At 37.8% G+C, this 16,602-nt stretch overlaps 1 long non-coding RNA gene across 2 annotated transcripts; it reads left to right on the forward strand.

Moving 5' to 3' along the window:
* The first annotated feature begins 5,223 nt into the window (after positions 1–5,223).
* LOC144207796 (uncharacterized) lies at positions 5,224–16,330 on the forward strand. 2 transcript variants are annotated; one of them, XR_013328793.1, is made up of 5 exons: positions 5,224–5,303; positions 10,889–10,944; positions 12,254–12,407; positions 12,539–12,701; positions 15,965–16,330. It is a non-coding gene; the product is annotated as an uncharacterized LOC144207796 (long non-coding RNA). The 2 variants fall into 2 exon arrangements; XR_013328794.1 differs by having other exon boundaries at positions 12,560–12,701.
* Positions 16,331–16,602: the final 272 nt, after the last annotated feature.

The following is a 16,602-nucleotide window of genomic DNA, read 5'->3' on the forward strand; positions in this document are numbered from 1 at the left end:
AAATTTGCCATGTTAAGAGGCAGGCTTCAATTTCACACTTGGCCAGTTGAGGTCTCTGCAGCTCTCTTCTTTAGAAGGAATATTTTATAATGCATGGTTGAATCAAAGGAAGAATTCAAGCAGATATGATTCAGAAAGGTAAGGGGAATGAATATACGACAAGAAGCTATTAAAAAAAAATAAAGTAATAGGCTACATATGTTTATGAAATGTTGTCATCCTTTGCCACCTTTATCAATAAGACAGTAGTGGTCTTAAAACTTCATTCAAATCTGCACACAACATTAAATAAAGTTAAATGTGGGCTCAATTACTTTTGCACCGACAAAGATGATAAATGTTTCTATCATTTGGATTTGTATGCATGGGTGGAAAAAAGGTTTTTATTCAAAAGTGCATATAAGTCAGGTAGACCCAGCAGACAAGTGGTTAGAGCATCGGCCTCACAGTTCTGGAGCCGAGGGTTCGATCACGGGATGGTCATAACTGTGTGTAGGTACTATGATCTCTCTTTGGGCTTCCATGGTTTTTAGGCAGGCACTCCGGTTTCCTCCCACATCCCAAAAATGTGTGTGGCAGGCTGGTTGAACGCTCTAAATTGCCCCTAGGTATGAGTGTGAGTGAAATTGGTTGGCCGTCTCCTTATCGCCTTGTGATTGGATGGCTGCCGATTCAGGGTGTTCCCGCCTGGTGTCTGTAATTGGCTGGTAATGAATGAATGAATAAATGTTGTGTGTCATATTCACTCAAAATATTAACACAAAAACTCATGCAAAATCTCTGTGTGATACAATAGTAAAAATAATACTTATAACTGACACCAACTAAGCATTAAATCTCTTTAGTATTCCATTTCTAAAGATAGTTCAGATATATGTTTATTGCTTATGCTGATGGGTGGGTATACAGCACATGATTTATCGCCTCAGAAAAGCAGGTAAGGATGAAAACATTAACCCGCAGACACTCCTGATTCCTCTGGAGCACCAGGAGCAAAACACAAGTGAGTCCTAATCCATTCAAAGACAGGATACACTTGGTGAGAACACTTTTCTTCCATGCTCTAACACTCTAACCATGGTGAGCCGATTACCTGCTCTGTGTGTGTGAGACCTTTGAGTGTGTGGCTTTCTGGGTGTGTGTGTGTGAGTGTGTTAGCTCTCATGTTGTGATGATACATGTATTGACAGTTATATGTTAGGGTGCTAGAGTCTGTAACTGTCACTTATCTCAAGATTCGTGTTGGAGGGAAAAAATCTCAGTTTTAAGTGTATGTGTGTGTGGTACATGTGTATTTTTCAGCATGAAGATGCACACAATTCCCTACAGATAAAGGTGCTTTTCGACTGTCAAAATTGACTGACCAGATAAGCGCTGATATGAGAGAAAAAGTGAGCCCTGTGGCCTCACTCTGTCTTTTTTGTGATCCTTTTGTACATCCCAAATCCCCGAGAACAGGCCCACCTCTGCCAAATACACACAAACACACAAACATATACACACTGCTAATCTGTTTTTTAGGGGATAAAGGTAGAGAGGCAGCAGGTGGAGGAATACAGAAGAGTAGTTGTGCACATTTCTTATTCTAGTTTTTTGTATGAATAACAAGAGTCTGAGAGAGAGCCCTCCCCTTGACACACACATGCACCCCGACAGACATAGAAGTGTTAATGCAAGCAGATTATAACTGAGACAGTCACAGCTCCTGCCTTCAATTAACCTCACAAAGGAAGGATCACTTACGCACAGATGATGATAGCAGAAAGAGAAAAAAATGGAAGAACTAATGGAGAAGGCAATTGTTATTGGTGTTAGCACGATTCTGAAAGTTCACTCCCTTGACGGGTTCCAACTTTACTGTGTGCTGTGGTTTTGTTACCACATCCGATAACATGGATAACAGGCTGTTAGAACAAAAAAAATGTTCTTAGGAATGAGTGTGTGTGTGTGTTGGGGACCCTTGTGAGGATAAGTCGAATGGAAAATGAATGAATTGTGCTTTTCTTTTGTTGATAATTGTGCATGTGTGTAACCTCAGTCATTTTTTAAGGTGTTGTTATGAGATTTGTTGGTAGAACATACAAGAAAAGATGCACTGGGAAAAAAATGGTAGACAAACTGAAAATATTATACTTTACGGAATATTATGCAGCCGCATATTCTATTTTTGGCCATGTTTTCATCCAATGGGGAGAAATATGCCTCTGTAATTAAAATAACATCATAGGTTTTATTAAACAACACAAACAAACGTCAGTACAAGAAAGTGAAGTGATTAATTCGCTGATGAAAGTGTTTTTGTTTTTCATGTATAATTGCATTAGAGTAGTAAACATTGAAATGTTACTAAAGGAGTTTGTACTAGACATTGTTTTTCTTGGATCCAATATAAAAATCTGGTTTACATTTTCTTGCTTTCTTTTTCATTTCCATAGAGGTTGACTTTTTTCTACCTCTCCAAAAGCCAAACAGTCTACTTGTCATACACAGTGTTTGGTTACCGACACTATTTCTTCATCCACACAAACCTTTTTGAGCCACAGCTCATTTTCTCAGTTTTTTTTAGTTCTTGTTCTACTAATATTTGTGCCAGATACCACAGAAAGATACAAATTTTATGTAGACCATTATTCCAGCTCGGATTCTCTTACTTTCTTTTTTGAGTGTTTCAAATTCATTGTTGATGGATCGACAGTTTATTTTAAATAAATACAGTAGTATATTTTTCTTAGTACTTTGCATTAATGATGGCAAGCAATTTAACTGTAAAAGTAGTACAATTCTCCAACATAATATATTTATGGGCAATCTGATTCAGTCAGCTTGGAATTACTAAACAATAAAACAACATGTTTTTCCACGAATAACCACCATATAATTCAGATCTAATAAATGTTTTAGCTAAGAAAATCATGAATTATTTGAACTTCATACACACTTTAGATGAGTTTAAATGTGCTAACTAATGGTGTGAATCTGATTGATTCGATCTAGAAATGGCCATATTCCCTATGAAATGTTTCCTGTGTTATTTAATGAACTATTTAATAAACCTGGCATTCAATGAAAGCATAAACTTTCATAAACTTGACACGGATTAACCTCCATATGACTGTAACCTCAATAGTGTCAATAAACTACCACATTGCCTTACAGATTTTAGTTTCAAACTGCCTCCAACAAGCAGACACTGTGTTTGTATTTCTGCAACCACAACACACAAATCAATCTGCACCCATAACTCTCTACACTCTCCCAGAGTTTTCTTTGTCAAACAACAAGAAATTTGTGTCTGATGTTGTGGAATCCCCTTACATACTTCAAACCGAACATAGCAAAATAAACCCACGCGCCAAACAGACAGGAAAAGGTCTGCATGGACAGGAGTTGCTTGTTTATTTGCCAACAATCCCTTTTTTTTGCTTGTATGTCTCTATTTCCTTTTTTAATATCTCCTTAACACACAGACGCAACGGGCTCACACAGCATTTGTTTCTTCAAAGTCTTTCATTGTTTCTTCAGGAGGTAGAAATAGGAAAAGAGGGCATTGCGATTAGTTTGCGGATTCCAGCACGTTTGATTGACAGCTGGCAGCATATGGAACTGTGAGACAGGTTTGCACACACTCACCTCTGAGGAAACAAATATTTGCCTGAAGGAGAGAGAAGGAAAGAGAATAAGGGAGGAAAATAATTAGTTTGCACACACAGTGAGAGATAAAAAGGCAGCAAGACGCATCCATCAAAAGGCAGCAGAGTTGGTTACAAAATTGAAATCTTCACCAAGCCGACAGATCCTGTGGGTGGTTAGTAGAGTTGAACACATGCACATCACGGGAGAAGCACACAAGAAGCCAATGTGCAGTGTACATTAACATCTGTGCACACAGAATTAAGACTTCGGCATGAATCTTCCACGCTTCAGCAACATGTCTCAAACCTTTCCAATTATTTCTTAATTACCATTTTCACATTAAGACACACTTTTGCACTGACAACAACACATGGGAAAGACGTCATATTCATTTAAGGGAAATCCACATGTGTGTTTTGATGGTTTTCAAAACAGATTTTTTTAAAATTCTAATAAATTAGGGAATACTTAAGTGGGACTTTTTAAAAAAAATATTACTCAACACATAAACCACATTTAAGCTTGGTGACCTAGTGGTTAGTGTGTCGGCCCCATAGTTCTGTAAACATGGTTCATTCCCAGTTTGAGACCTTCCTGTATAATCTCCCTAGGTTTAAAAGTAGATATGTTTTAATAAGAAATACATACTTAACATTGGCCACAAACCTTGTGAGGATAAGCGGTCTGAAAAATGAATGAATACTTAACACTAGAAATGTAGAATGGTCCCAATTTTCAAATTCATAAATGTTTCTGCTTGCCTTTCCTTGAGTGTTTTCAGATGTTATTTATTACTCATTATTCTGTTTCTACATCATGACTAAAACTGTGGTTTCCATCCAAAATAACTTGATAATCATGACATTTGCTTGTACACACCACAAATTCAACATACCTTGTGCCAGGTCCAGTAAAGAAACCTCAGAAAACAACAATGCAACTGAAATAATTCACAGTTCTGATGATATATACCTTCTTAGTATGCTTTTTCATTTTATTTTTGGGTGAAATTGGTGGTCTGATGTTTTTTTTTCTTTCATTTTTAAAGGTTTGCTAACAATTCTCATCACATTTGTACTCAATAAAGCTACAGGATATTATTTGAGTCTGATCCAAATTAGAATTGTTTGGCCTTGGTGGTCCATTTTTTGCTCTGTCTTTCCTTCTTTGTCTCTATAAAAATAACCAATTAATTCCCTTATGCTAACCACAAAAAGCCAAACAGGACATGAAACAACAGCCACTCTGCTTTGATTTTTTTTTTCTAACACAGACCATGGGATTATTCCACACTGATAAGGTAATTAAAGGACTATGATAGTGTAATTAAGAAACATCTGAGAAGGAAAGGGTGCTGGAGTGGTGTATTGCTGTCACTGTTCATCAAAGCCAGTGGCTCTTTAAGAAAGAGGGACTAGCTACGGGATCCCCTTCGAGGAAAGGTTTTAGAATGATGAGAATTTACCACATAACATCCAACATGGAAAAGAAATATAGTGAAATTAAAGAAATTCAACCACTTGAAATGGTCACAGATCATAAGGAAGAAAACAGTGACAGCATATGATATGTTTGTCATTATCAGCAATCCACTGCAGCTGAAGAAATGGGAATTGCATGATTTGATTGAGGTGTTTACCTTGCTTCCCTTTATTTGTTGTCATCAGGCAGTGAGTAACGTTTTCCCACTTCTCCTCTGCGTGCTCTGAATCAGCAGAAATTACATTTTATTCTATTTATTTGCTTATTTGCTCTTATCTGTTTTCAATTCCCGAGGCCTCCTATCAGAGACCTGCAAGCCTCAGAAGGCGAATAGCTGGGGAGCTATAGGCAATGTGTGTGCGTGTCTATGTGTGTGTGTGCATGTTTCAAGAGATTGGTATGAAATTAAAATAGAAATAGAAAAAAAAACATTGGATTCATCACTTTTGTTATCACCAGCTCTACAGTTTACAGCTCCCAGCTTACCAAATTCCTCGCGGGTGATGAAACAGAAAAGAACTGAAATATTCTCACATCCTGACTCGCTCAATATCTTTTAGCAACACTTGGTTTTTACACCTATTAAGTACAAATCAAAGTTGTTACTATAAATGTGTTCTGAAATATTCCTGACACAAAGCCAGCTAATACATTTCTAAATTTAACATGACTGAATGACCAATCCTATATTACACATCATGTGACATAATATACTAAACACTTTCTTCTCACACAAACATTTACTACCGGTTTAGATGTTGCACTACTTTTTCCTTTATCTTAACCATTATGTTTTTTTTTTTTTTACAAAATAATACTCTCCTCAATACACAGAGAAACACAACTATGTTTCTAATTGATCACAACAGTATGTTCTAATACTTTTTAAGTTCAATCTTCATATTATTAAATAGAATATCCAAAACCATCAAACACTTTCACACATAATCCATAAGAACTGGACCGCAATTTGTGTTTAGAACAGATTGAATGAGCTTTTTCTTTCATACACTACCTATTCATAACCATCAAACAATTAAAATGTGGTTAAAAGTAATACTTTGAGCTTCAATCCAAGATGCTACACCACCATCTATCTACCAAAACATTTGATAACTATAAAACATAGTATTCATCGCTATTTAGGCCCGTAAAATATGTCACTTTGCTTTATATTGCCTCTGAACCAGTTTAAAGTCCATCAATCACTGCCTCGTTAACAACAACATCCTCATCAGTCCATCCAAGTATTGAAGCGTGTGTGCGTGTATTTTGTATGAGTGTGTGTGCGCGTATATGTGTGTGCGCACACATCCACTCAGGAGGAGCCAGTGAGTGATCTGTCCAGGATCTGAACTGCTACTTTGATCTGTCAAAATCCAAACAGAGCAAAAGAGACGCTCGCCCCTCACTGTGAGGATTAAATATCCCTGAGTCGGGACATCACAACACCCCCCCACCCCTTCCCAGCGCTCCTATACCCACACCCATTCCTCTTTCCTCCACTGCTTCCCTCCTCCCGTCAGTCCTGGTTATCACTGTGTCTCCTGAGGGCCAGAGCAAAAAAAGACATGGCAAGAGAAAGAGGAGAAAATAAATTAAAGTTGTGGTTTTATGGTTCTAAAATGCCAAAGAGGACATCTACGTCCAACGGGAGCAGTTTAGCCCCACAGGTCAAATTCAGGAGAGGCATGGTTTTCCATGTATATCTGCATTCAGAAAGGAATGCTAAATTGGAAAGGGCCTATCTATAGAGTCAGGTTCAGAGGTGGTAAAGAAAGTGAAGTGAAATGTATGGAGAGATGGAGGAAGGTCAAAACAGTACAGTATGCACGTATAGTATATATTTCCTCCATACTGTTTTCCTTAGAAAAGCATTTTTCTCGCTTTAAATGACTAAAAAGTATTCTTACAAAAATAAAATACAGCCTTTTTATTGAACTCGAAAGTGTCCTTGTTTTAGTATGTAATTCAGATTTGGTTTCTTGCTCAGAAATCCAAACAGGAGCAGCGATTCTCCCAAAAAAATCTGGTTAAAAGTAGCATACAGTGGTCAGTGGTCCCTTCACAAGCCAATTAGTCACTCCAATAAAACAGTTGCAGGTTTAAAAATTTGGCAGTGCACATACACTGTAGGTGAAATTTTATTATCAATAATGATGTAGAATTTGAATAGGTAAATTATTGAGTATGCATGGGCTACACATATTCTAAATTTGTGTACTGCTAGACCTACATATACCAATAAAGTGTGTCCCACTTGGCAATTATATGTCTCCACATTTGTGGGTACACAAGCCCTAAGTCCTTTTTTTTCTCAATTGCCACCCAAAATGTGCATTTGGACTTTAAAATGTGTCTTCCTGTTCTAATACCCCCAGTTGAACAGAAGCAAAGGTCAGCACTCTCCACAAGGGGTTAATACAATCATCATTACTGCTTCCTGCTGGGGTGCCTGAGGAAGCAGGGTGTAGAAGGAGGGATTCTGGCTGGGGGGGAGGAGGATGAGAGAGGGATAGGATGAGGGGCAGGCAAGAGAAAAGGGGCAGTTCTGACATGACAGTGACAAATTGCCTTGTATTTATTCAAATTGTGTAAAGTGATCTTTTGGCTGTGTCATAATGTGTGTTTTCATAGTGTTTGACCCCACTGATGAGTTAACACTAACAGGCTTGTAACGAGGGGAAGTCCATTGGAGTATCCGACAGTGAACTTATTGCTTTCAATGACCTTAAACATAAAAACAAAAAATGTGGATGGAGTTAAAACGTTCACCAATGTTTGGATGAACTTTTTCAGTTGAAAAGTCTAAAAAATAAAAATAGTGCTTTAATACTCCTTACGGATTACTTTTCAGTCTTTAAAAAACTGTTTTTTATTGATAAATATATCAAATAGAAAATCTAACAGCCACCCCAGTCATGCTTAACTCAATTTGTTGCATCTATGTTTTGCCTTTAGGTATTTGTACCTGTTCTTAAAAAGGTGTTTTACTTAACTTAACTTAAATTTGTGATTGTGAATAATCAAAACCTAAAAAATAAAACTTGTATTAATCCAAAATGTAACACCACCACAGTAAGACAGAAAAAAAGCTTCAAGGGGCTCAATAAATAGCAAATCCTGACAGCAAAAAGACCAAAAGGTCACTGGTTGTCTTCGATATGTCTCCCTAGTTTATTTAAACAGTCACCAACAGCGATCCGGGAAGTCGACACACACCGATGAGCATAGCCAATAAACACAGTCTCACTAAATACAGAGCCAGTATGCAGTGGGGGTGAGTCATGGAGAGAGAGAGAGAGCGCTGAGGTCACTGCATGGATCTCAAGATATTAGTGAGGAGAGATGGAAAGCACCTGCTCCAATAGGACACAAGGGCAGGAGTACTGGTGCAATTGGAAATGGGATAATTTCATGATATCATTGTGAAATTTCCCCCCAAAAATACTTATATATGTATATACATATATAAAATAAATACATTACAAATTAGATTACATGCTTGTTAGGGCTAAATTTGACATCATAAATTTGGAAATGTTCAATTCAATTTAATGTGTGCATCTTTAAGAGTTTAATGACATGTCATGTCACTTTTTTTAACTTGTACTGGTTTCACAATGCTTATTTTGCACCAAAAAAATCCTAGACAACAAACAAATTCATTAAAATCTTATTTTTTCAGTCCTAAATTTAAATGTCTCAACTTCAACGACCATTTCAATACAATTTCAACCTCAACATACTTTGTAGCAAATGTGAAACTTGCACTTAAACTAAAAAAAACACAACAAATGGACCTAATGATCCACTGATAAGCTATTAATAAAAAATATGTCAAATAATCCCCTAGAGATAGCAAAAAGCACATAGTCCAACATTAAATGGGCATGCCCTTCAGCTTCCATTCTCCCTCATCAGTCGTCTTGGTGAGGCCTTATCAGCGCTCCAGGAACTAACTGACATTCACACAGACATTAATAACACCACAGCATTTGAGATACTTTGCTCTCTCCTCTCTTTGCTGCCCTATGTCTCACAATCTGGCTACTTTTTCCTCTTCTTCTCTCTTCCTGGTCAATTAGACAGAAGCAGAAGTCCCAGTTGGCTCCCGGTGGTAATCAAACATCTTTTTCTTGTCCATTTAACACTGGGATTAATTTCCTACAAGGTTAATTAAAGAGGCCCATCAGACAGAGCTGATTATTGTAAAGGTTACTGTTTTGCAGCTTGTGTCTGTGAGTACACGCACAAGTACACACACATACACACACATACACAGATGCAGTTACACGTAGAAATTCTTTTACACGAAGGAAACAGAGACAAGATTATGCCGTTGCCCGTGGAGAAATAATAAGTTCAGAAATGCTATCGCTGAGTGTCAGGTGAGAGCTGTGAGAGGAATCTTACGCATTAATGAGAAGAATGCACCAGAAGCATCAGTGAGCTCTAGTGAAAAGAGAATATTAAATTCAAATTTGTCCTTACAATGTTAAGGATCAGGAAAAAAGAGCCTACATGGGTACATTTTGAATTAGAAAATAAGATTGTTCAGATTTTGTCGGGAACATTGAGGGGATTAAAGATAAAGTGACTTGTTTACCTTAGGATACTAGATATTTCTTTTATTAGAGTTCAATAATTTATAGGGATTTTGTAAAAGGTAGCTTAATAGTTAGGACTTTTGCTTAAGAAGTCTTAAGATTCAAGTTTAAAATCGTCAAATGGGAATTTCTCCTTATGCGTGCATACTGCTTTGGTTTATATATTTTCATGTAAAAGTCAATAGACCCCAAAAAAGAATGAGATGTCCTATTTTTACCTTGGTTAATACACCATTTCACTGTCAACCCCATTTTGATCCACTACAAGAATCTGCAACTAATTCTGTGAACCATTTTTTTTGTTTTCAAGGCAACTGATGTGCTCTCACACTTATGGTGGAGTGACACTCCAAACCTGGCCAGTATGCATGGCCAGTAGCCTCAGCAGTCTAGTGGTGGGGGAGAGAGCGCCTTGAAAAGAGCAAAATAGAATCATTGTTCTGTCTTACATCCACATCCCTGTCATTGTGCACTTGAGTCCTTCCTCTGTCAGACCGGGACACATTTCATCTGCATTGTTTCCATAAAATACACAGTGTTTCCAAATACCGCTGTCCAAAAGGGTAGTGCTGAATTACCAATCTACAATCTTAGTTTTCTTAGTATTTGTTTATAGTATTTAATAAAATCCTGGTAGATTTGTTAATGATACCAGCACACGACCCTTTCACACACATTCATTGCTCAGCAATCAAAGGTCACAAAGGTCACCACGACACATCTAATGAGACAAGAAAAACATTCCTATTGAGCCGGTTACCATAACACCAACAAGTAAGTAGAGGGTCACAGTCCATGAGATGGACACACACGCTCAATTATCAGAGCAGCAGCATTTTCCAGAATAGCAGCTTGTTTGTGTTTTCTTCCAAAGTGGGATGGAGCCCTCAGGTGTCTCACACACATACACACCAACCACACATGCAAAGATTCATTAGCATGCTAATTGGAGGTGAGGACAGTGTGGTGTGGAGGTGGCACAGAGTGTTATTCAGGGGCTTTGGGAGGAGGGGGGAAAGCAGCTGACTCCCCCAACTTGGTCTTTTAGCTCGCTCACGCCTCCCCCCACCCCCCATCTCCCTTCACAAGTCACCCCTGACACTCCCTCCACCCAAGCTGGCCGTCTCGTCCCCTCCCACTGAAGCCTTCCTCTGTCACCGCAGGCTCAGCTGCTGAGGAGAGACTCGACGCACAATGCGAGCTGTGTTCGACACTTCTGGTGGGTTATTGAAACTAAACATTGAGGTTTCCTTTTTCTAAAAGTTGTCTTACGCTACAAAATTAAAACAAATATCAGCCATGTGCTTACACACGTTAAGCAAATTAATTGATGCACTTTTGTTGAAAAAAATGAATTAAAAAATTAAAAAAACAGGATTAAAATCTCTTTAAACTGACAAAATGTGCAGTAAATTTTATATGAATCGATTAATACTAAGCATGAATGTATCCTTGAGACTTTAGCGCCTGTTGACAGGTTTTGGGTCATTACTTCTCCCACCAGAATGCGTGTTTCTGCTACTTTCTCTACTACTTTTAAATAGAAAGTATAGTGATTCCTGCCTAAATCGAAAACCTGGCTGAGAGTAGAAAACATCTTCTTAACATCTGATTTACATTATAAATATGATGTATTTGAAGCGCAGAAAAACCCATTTAGGGTAAAGTCAGAGTTTTTTATAATTAAAATGAGTATCTGTGCTGCATCACAAGAATTTCTGTTCCTCCGCTAATCAAGAACACGAGTGCCAGCAATGTTTCTTGATAACGCCAATCAAATGAAGTCAATACTTATACAGATTCCAAAATGACAAGGAAGCATAATGACTGCCTACAGACTCCAATTGTTTTCTTTCCATCATTTTCATGCTGTCTTCTTTCAACTCATTTGCTCAAAAGACAACACTTAAATGGTGTAATTACAAATGCATCCGGGGTGCTCATCCTTTTAACTATCTGCTCCAATGGTGCAAGAATAGAAAAGATCATTGAAGAAAGTCCAGAGGAGCACTTTAAATCTGCCTAATTTTAGTGAAAAAATATCTCTAATCTTATCCTAAATCGCTTAAAAATATTTGGGATGGGGAAGAGTACCCCTGAAGTAATGAATGGAATGCGTAGAAAAGTTTTAGATGGACTCTACGAATAGATTTTGGACACAGTCACTACAGGTCTTCAGAAGTCCTTAAACGCCACGCAGGCTAAGTGTTAATGAGGGGAAATGAGCCAATGAGGCAGCCAAAAGTAACCTGCTGTTACTGTAACTAGGGACCCCGATAACACAGTAATAACAGGCTAATCGTATTTGGGTTCAGAAACCACAACATGCTAATTCAATTATCTTAATAAGCCCCCGTAGATAAAGAGCTTGTTTCGGCTGTGGTGATTGGTTGGCTCCTCTTGGGGGCTGTGAAGCTCTTCATTGGTTACCACAAAAAGAGGGAAATATTAGAAATGATAGATGTATGTATATATAACTTGTATGATAATATTATTGGACATAGATCTGATTATTTTTCATCCCACAGGATAAATGGGAGGTTACTGCAAACCATACATTCTTCAAGTTTTTCCTCCCAAACGAGAAAGTGATACACAGTTCTGAGGACATTTTAGAAGTAACTTCTGGCCAAGTCCTTTTTATGCACATGGACAATCTTCTTAAAGAGACAACAATGAGGAGTAAGTCACTCATCCTTCAGAAATTTCTTTATTCTTTGTCACTACAAACAACCGACACAATGCCATATAAAACCAGTCTCCGTCTATTGTCCTACTGCTGTGTGTCAGTTCACTCTTAGCGTCTATCTCAGAGCCGCCGTCTTTGTGTGAAGGAGCACAGGAAGGATGGCGCCATTGTTTCACCAGCCAAGGAGGAGAATGGAAGTGTTACAGTGAAGAGAATTGGCAGCTGAGCCCAGCAAGGAGATTCTCCACACAATATTAGAGAGAGGAATCACCCTGCTCAACCGTCAGGTTGGCCTCTGCTCACCCCCCTCACACACAAACACAAACATACACTCACATACACACGTACACTTGAAATGGAAACCCAACCTTAGCTTCTTCCCCTTCTCTGTGAAATCTGCATTCACTCTTAACCCTTTGTTTTTCAGCTGACGGGCTAATCTGTTTATGGGTGTTTGTGAGGGCGCTTTTGTTTGCACCATGTACATATATGTGCGCACACACACACACACACACACACACACACACACACACACACACACACACACACGAGCATGTACGCTTTCGCCCGGAGCCAGCTGACGCCAGCAGAATACTGGAAACATCTTTGAGAGCTCACTTCTCAAGCTCAATATTTTTTCTTTTCTAACTTTGTCGTTTCCTGTGATTTTTACTATAGACATGTGTTAAATTGCAACATACACTATGCAAACACAATGGAAATAAAAAGTTAAGCTTTATGTTCTTTCAAATGCAATTGCTTTCATTATTAAAGTACCTGTCCAAGTTTAAAGTTGGATTTAAAATGCAATATTAGGAGATGAAAAAATATCAAGTTCTTTGGTGGAAGGTTTTTAAACACTTAAAGTTCAATATTAAAAATTGAAATTTGATTGTTTTTAGTTTTGGTTTAATGACAAAATATTTTTCAATCAATTAAAAAGTATTACTTATCTCAGCCTAATTTAATGGGCAAGATTATATATTTTTTTATTTCATATTTCATGACAATTGTGGGAGGAGGGGTTTTCTCGTTGTTTTTTGAATGCAAATGAGACTATTAAAGGTTGAAAGTCTAATATTTTTTCTATTTTCTTCTAAAAAAAATAACTGCATTTTGTTATATGTCCAATGTTTTATTTAATTACAGCAATGGCAGCTATTTTTAGTATTGCATGACTTTAAATTAGGCGTGACATATTAAAAAGTTCATACACATTAATTATGACCTTCAAACATTCATTTATGTTACACCATACATTCATTATACGCCAATTTGCATAGATAGCCTGATAATCATCATTTATAGTTAATACAACATTTCCAGATCAATCAGAGAGACCAACTACACAATCCTTAAAGCAACTGATGTTATATAATTGAAAATACTACATCATATGGGATATTTTAATCAAATTTCATTGAAATTCATTAGATATTAAATTTGATAGTCATTAGTTTTCCTGTATAATCCAACCAAACTGGCTGACTCTCGTTTTTTTTCCCCTTCTCTCTTCCCTGAAAGATTTATATACATAGCTGATGAACTGGCATATATTTGCGCATGTGCATCTAGATTGCATATTGAAGACACAAAGTGGGGGATGGTGTACGTGATCAGCAGCACACTAAGCAGATAAGAGAAAAGGCAAGTGTCAAATAAGACGTAGGCAGAGGTAGGACTGAAAAGTAATGTAAACAACACAGCTCAAATTTAAAGAAGATTTGTAGGGAGTCGAAGGCCACAGATGCAACAGCAATGTACAAATAGACAAGAAAAAACACAAAATGCAAACACTAGGCCTACTGGGGCTTGTTTTTTCTTCTCCCCACACCAGCTCAATCCTCTTCATCGGCGTCACACTAATTTGAGAGATTAGACAGCGCGGCTTAGGCGTCGTGAGCTCGCCTCTCTGAAGCGTCGCTTGTCTTTGTGTACCATTCTTTCCACTTCTTTGATTCCATAAAAAACATTATTATATGGAGTGTTGGTAAGACTCTCACTTTCACAATAAGAGCGTCTCACTTGATTCACTTGCTATGGGATATCCTCAAGTAATTATCTAAGAGTAAACACTTACAATTCACTGACTGCTGCTAGTGCACCTTGTATCCCTGGCATAGGCGTTTATTGGTTGGCCTTATTAGATTGCTGATGCCTCTACCGCTGCTCTGATTAATGTGCATAAACACACACACAAACACACTCACTCAGACACTAGGCACGTGCTCTGAACACCATCTAGCCTCTCACCAACTTAGCAGCGCTATTAGTAATGATTGAACCTTATCCAGTGGATGTAATATATTAGCAGGAAGATTATTCTGACGTTAAAACATGTTCCCTGTGCTGACAGCATCATCAATCACCCTCACCCTGCCTGTAGAAGACTCACTGGACATAATTGCTTCAGCATGGGGCTGGAGAAGGCATGAGGTGGTGGTAGTGGGGCTGGTGAAAGGGCTGGGGGGGGGGGGGGGGGGGGGGAGAGTTTGTGAGATTGACTTTGGATTTCCTTGTATTGAAGATGCGATAAATTGGGGGATCAAGAAACTAAGCAAGAATAGAAATAAATGATGCAATTCTTTTCCGATTTCACATTTTCTGCGGACATTTTTATTAGAATGCAGGCAACTTTTTTAAACCATTCTTCTTATCTGGATGACAACATAGTCTCATTCCTGGGCTATTTTTTTATTTCTTAATACAAATGTTTAGTATGAAGTACAAAAATGGACTTTTACTTTCAAATCATGTAGTTTTTAGGAATCAAAATTGCACCTACCTAAACCATAACCATAATTTTACAGGAAAATTGTATTTGTTCACATGTATAAGCCAAACTACTGTTGTTGATATTGAATTATGGGATATCTACACTTAAACACATGAAGCTCATTAGTTTTCAAATTGTTGTGTGGCTTCAGTTGTTTGGATTTATTTGTGGTTTTGCTCTAAAATGTCTTTATGTAAGAATTAATATGTCAATTGCAGAGGCTGTTGTTTTGTTTTTTTATTTATTTTCTTTTTCACATGAGTATTTATTTGCTGATGACATATTCAATTGATTAGAAGTTAGTTTGTTTAGTTAGTTTAGTTTTTATTTTATTTAGCTTTTTTTGCTTGCTGGCTCATGATAATTACATTTATCACATGAAGTTAATTATTGCAGGTTTGTTTCCAAGTTTTAAAAGCGCATTATACTCAGTTTACAGACAATAATTGTGTCCTTCTCTCTCTTTGGGCATGAACAAAACTAGAATAAACATCCCAACAAAGAATAAAATCATATTTATCCATAGAAATTGGTCTAATAAGTTAATTAAGTCAAATTTCCAAATATTTTATACATACATCCCTTTACATTACTACATTCTAGACCAAATCCTGTGCCATGACTTCATTTGAATCATCTTAGCTACTCTTCACGCCAAATTCACCCTGTGCTGCTTTCACAAAGGTGAAAGAAACAGTGCCCTAAAACCCCACTGTAATTGTTCTGTTATTTAATAGAATATAAGCTATTCTGTGATGTGTCTTCTTTTTGCAGAGCAGTGACCATCGCCCTCTTGTCTCTCCCTCCCTGGCTGTAATGTTATCTGGTGATTAGTATTCTGCTCAGGCGTTCGGATGGAAAGCAGAGTGGCTGCCGAGAGGTGTCCTGAATCACATCGCTCATATTCCGCTAAGTGTGTGTTCGCGTGTGCGTGGGGGTGCTTACGCACGCATGTGTCTGTTGGACGTACACTGGTTTCAAAGAGTGAGTAGGGATTGGCCCAAATCAATCTCATATCAGCACCTTAACTGTTTTCTGTGTGTAAGCGTCACCATGCATTGTTTAAACACACATTTGCCACCTAACAGAACTGCTGCACTGCCATTTGTCAGTTTCCTCCCGCAGGGAGAGTGTGTTGAGATTGTGTGCGCTTGTGTTTGCACACACATGTCAAGGTCACCCGCGCCATTCTCTCTCTTGGCTGGTAGGCAGAGGCTGTCCATCTTTGTATCGGAAATTGATCCTTTTTATTCAGTCCTGATGAAGAAAAATAATAAAGCAAAGTCTTCCTTCCGAAAGAGTCATTGGAGCAGTTGATACTGTCTTGGAAATTATGTGTTTATTATAACCACACAAATGATAACTTGGCAGTTTTCTGAAAGTCCAAGCCAAAAGAAAAAGATGTAATCTGG

This window comes from Stigmatopora nigra, chromosome 14 (assembly GCF_051989575.1).
Source record: "Stigmatopora nigra isolate UIUO_SnigA chromosome 14, RoL_Snig_1.1, whole genome shotgun sequence".
NCBI lineage: Eukaryota > Metazoa > Chordata > Actinopteri > Syngnathiformes > Syngnathidae > Stigmatopora > Stigmatopora nigra.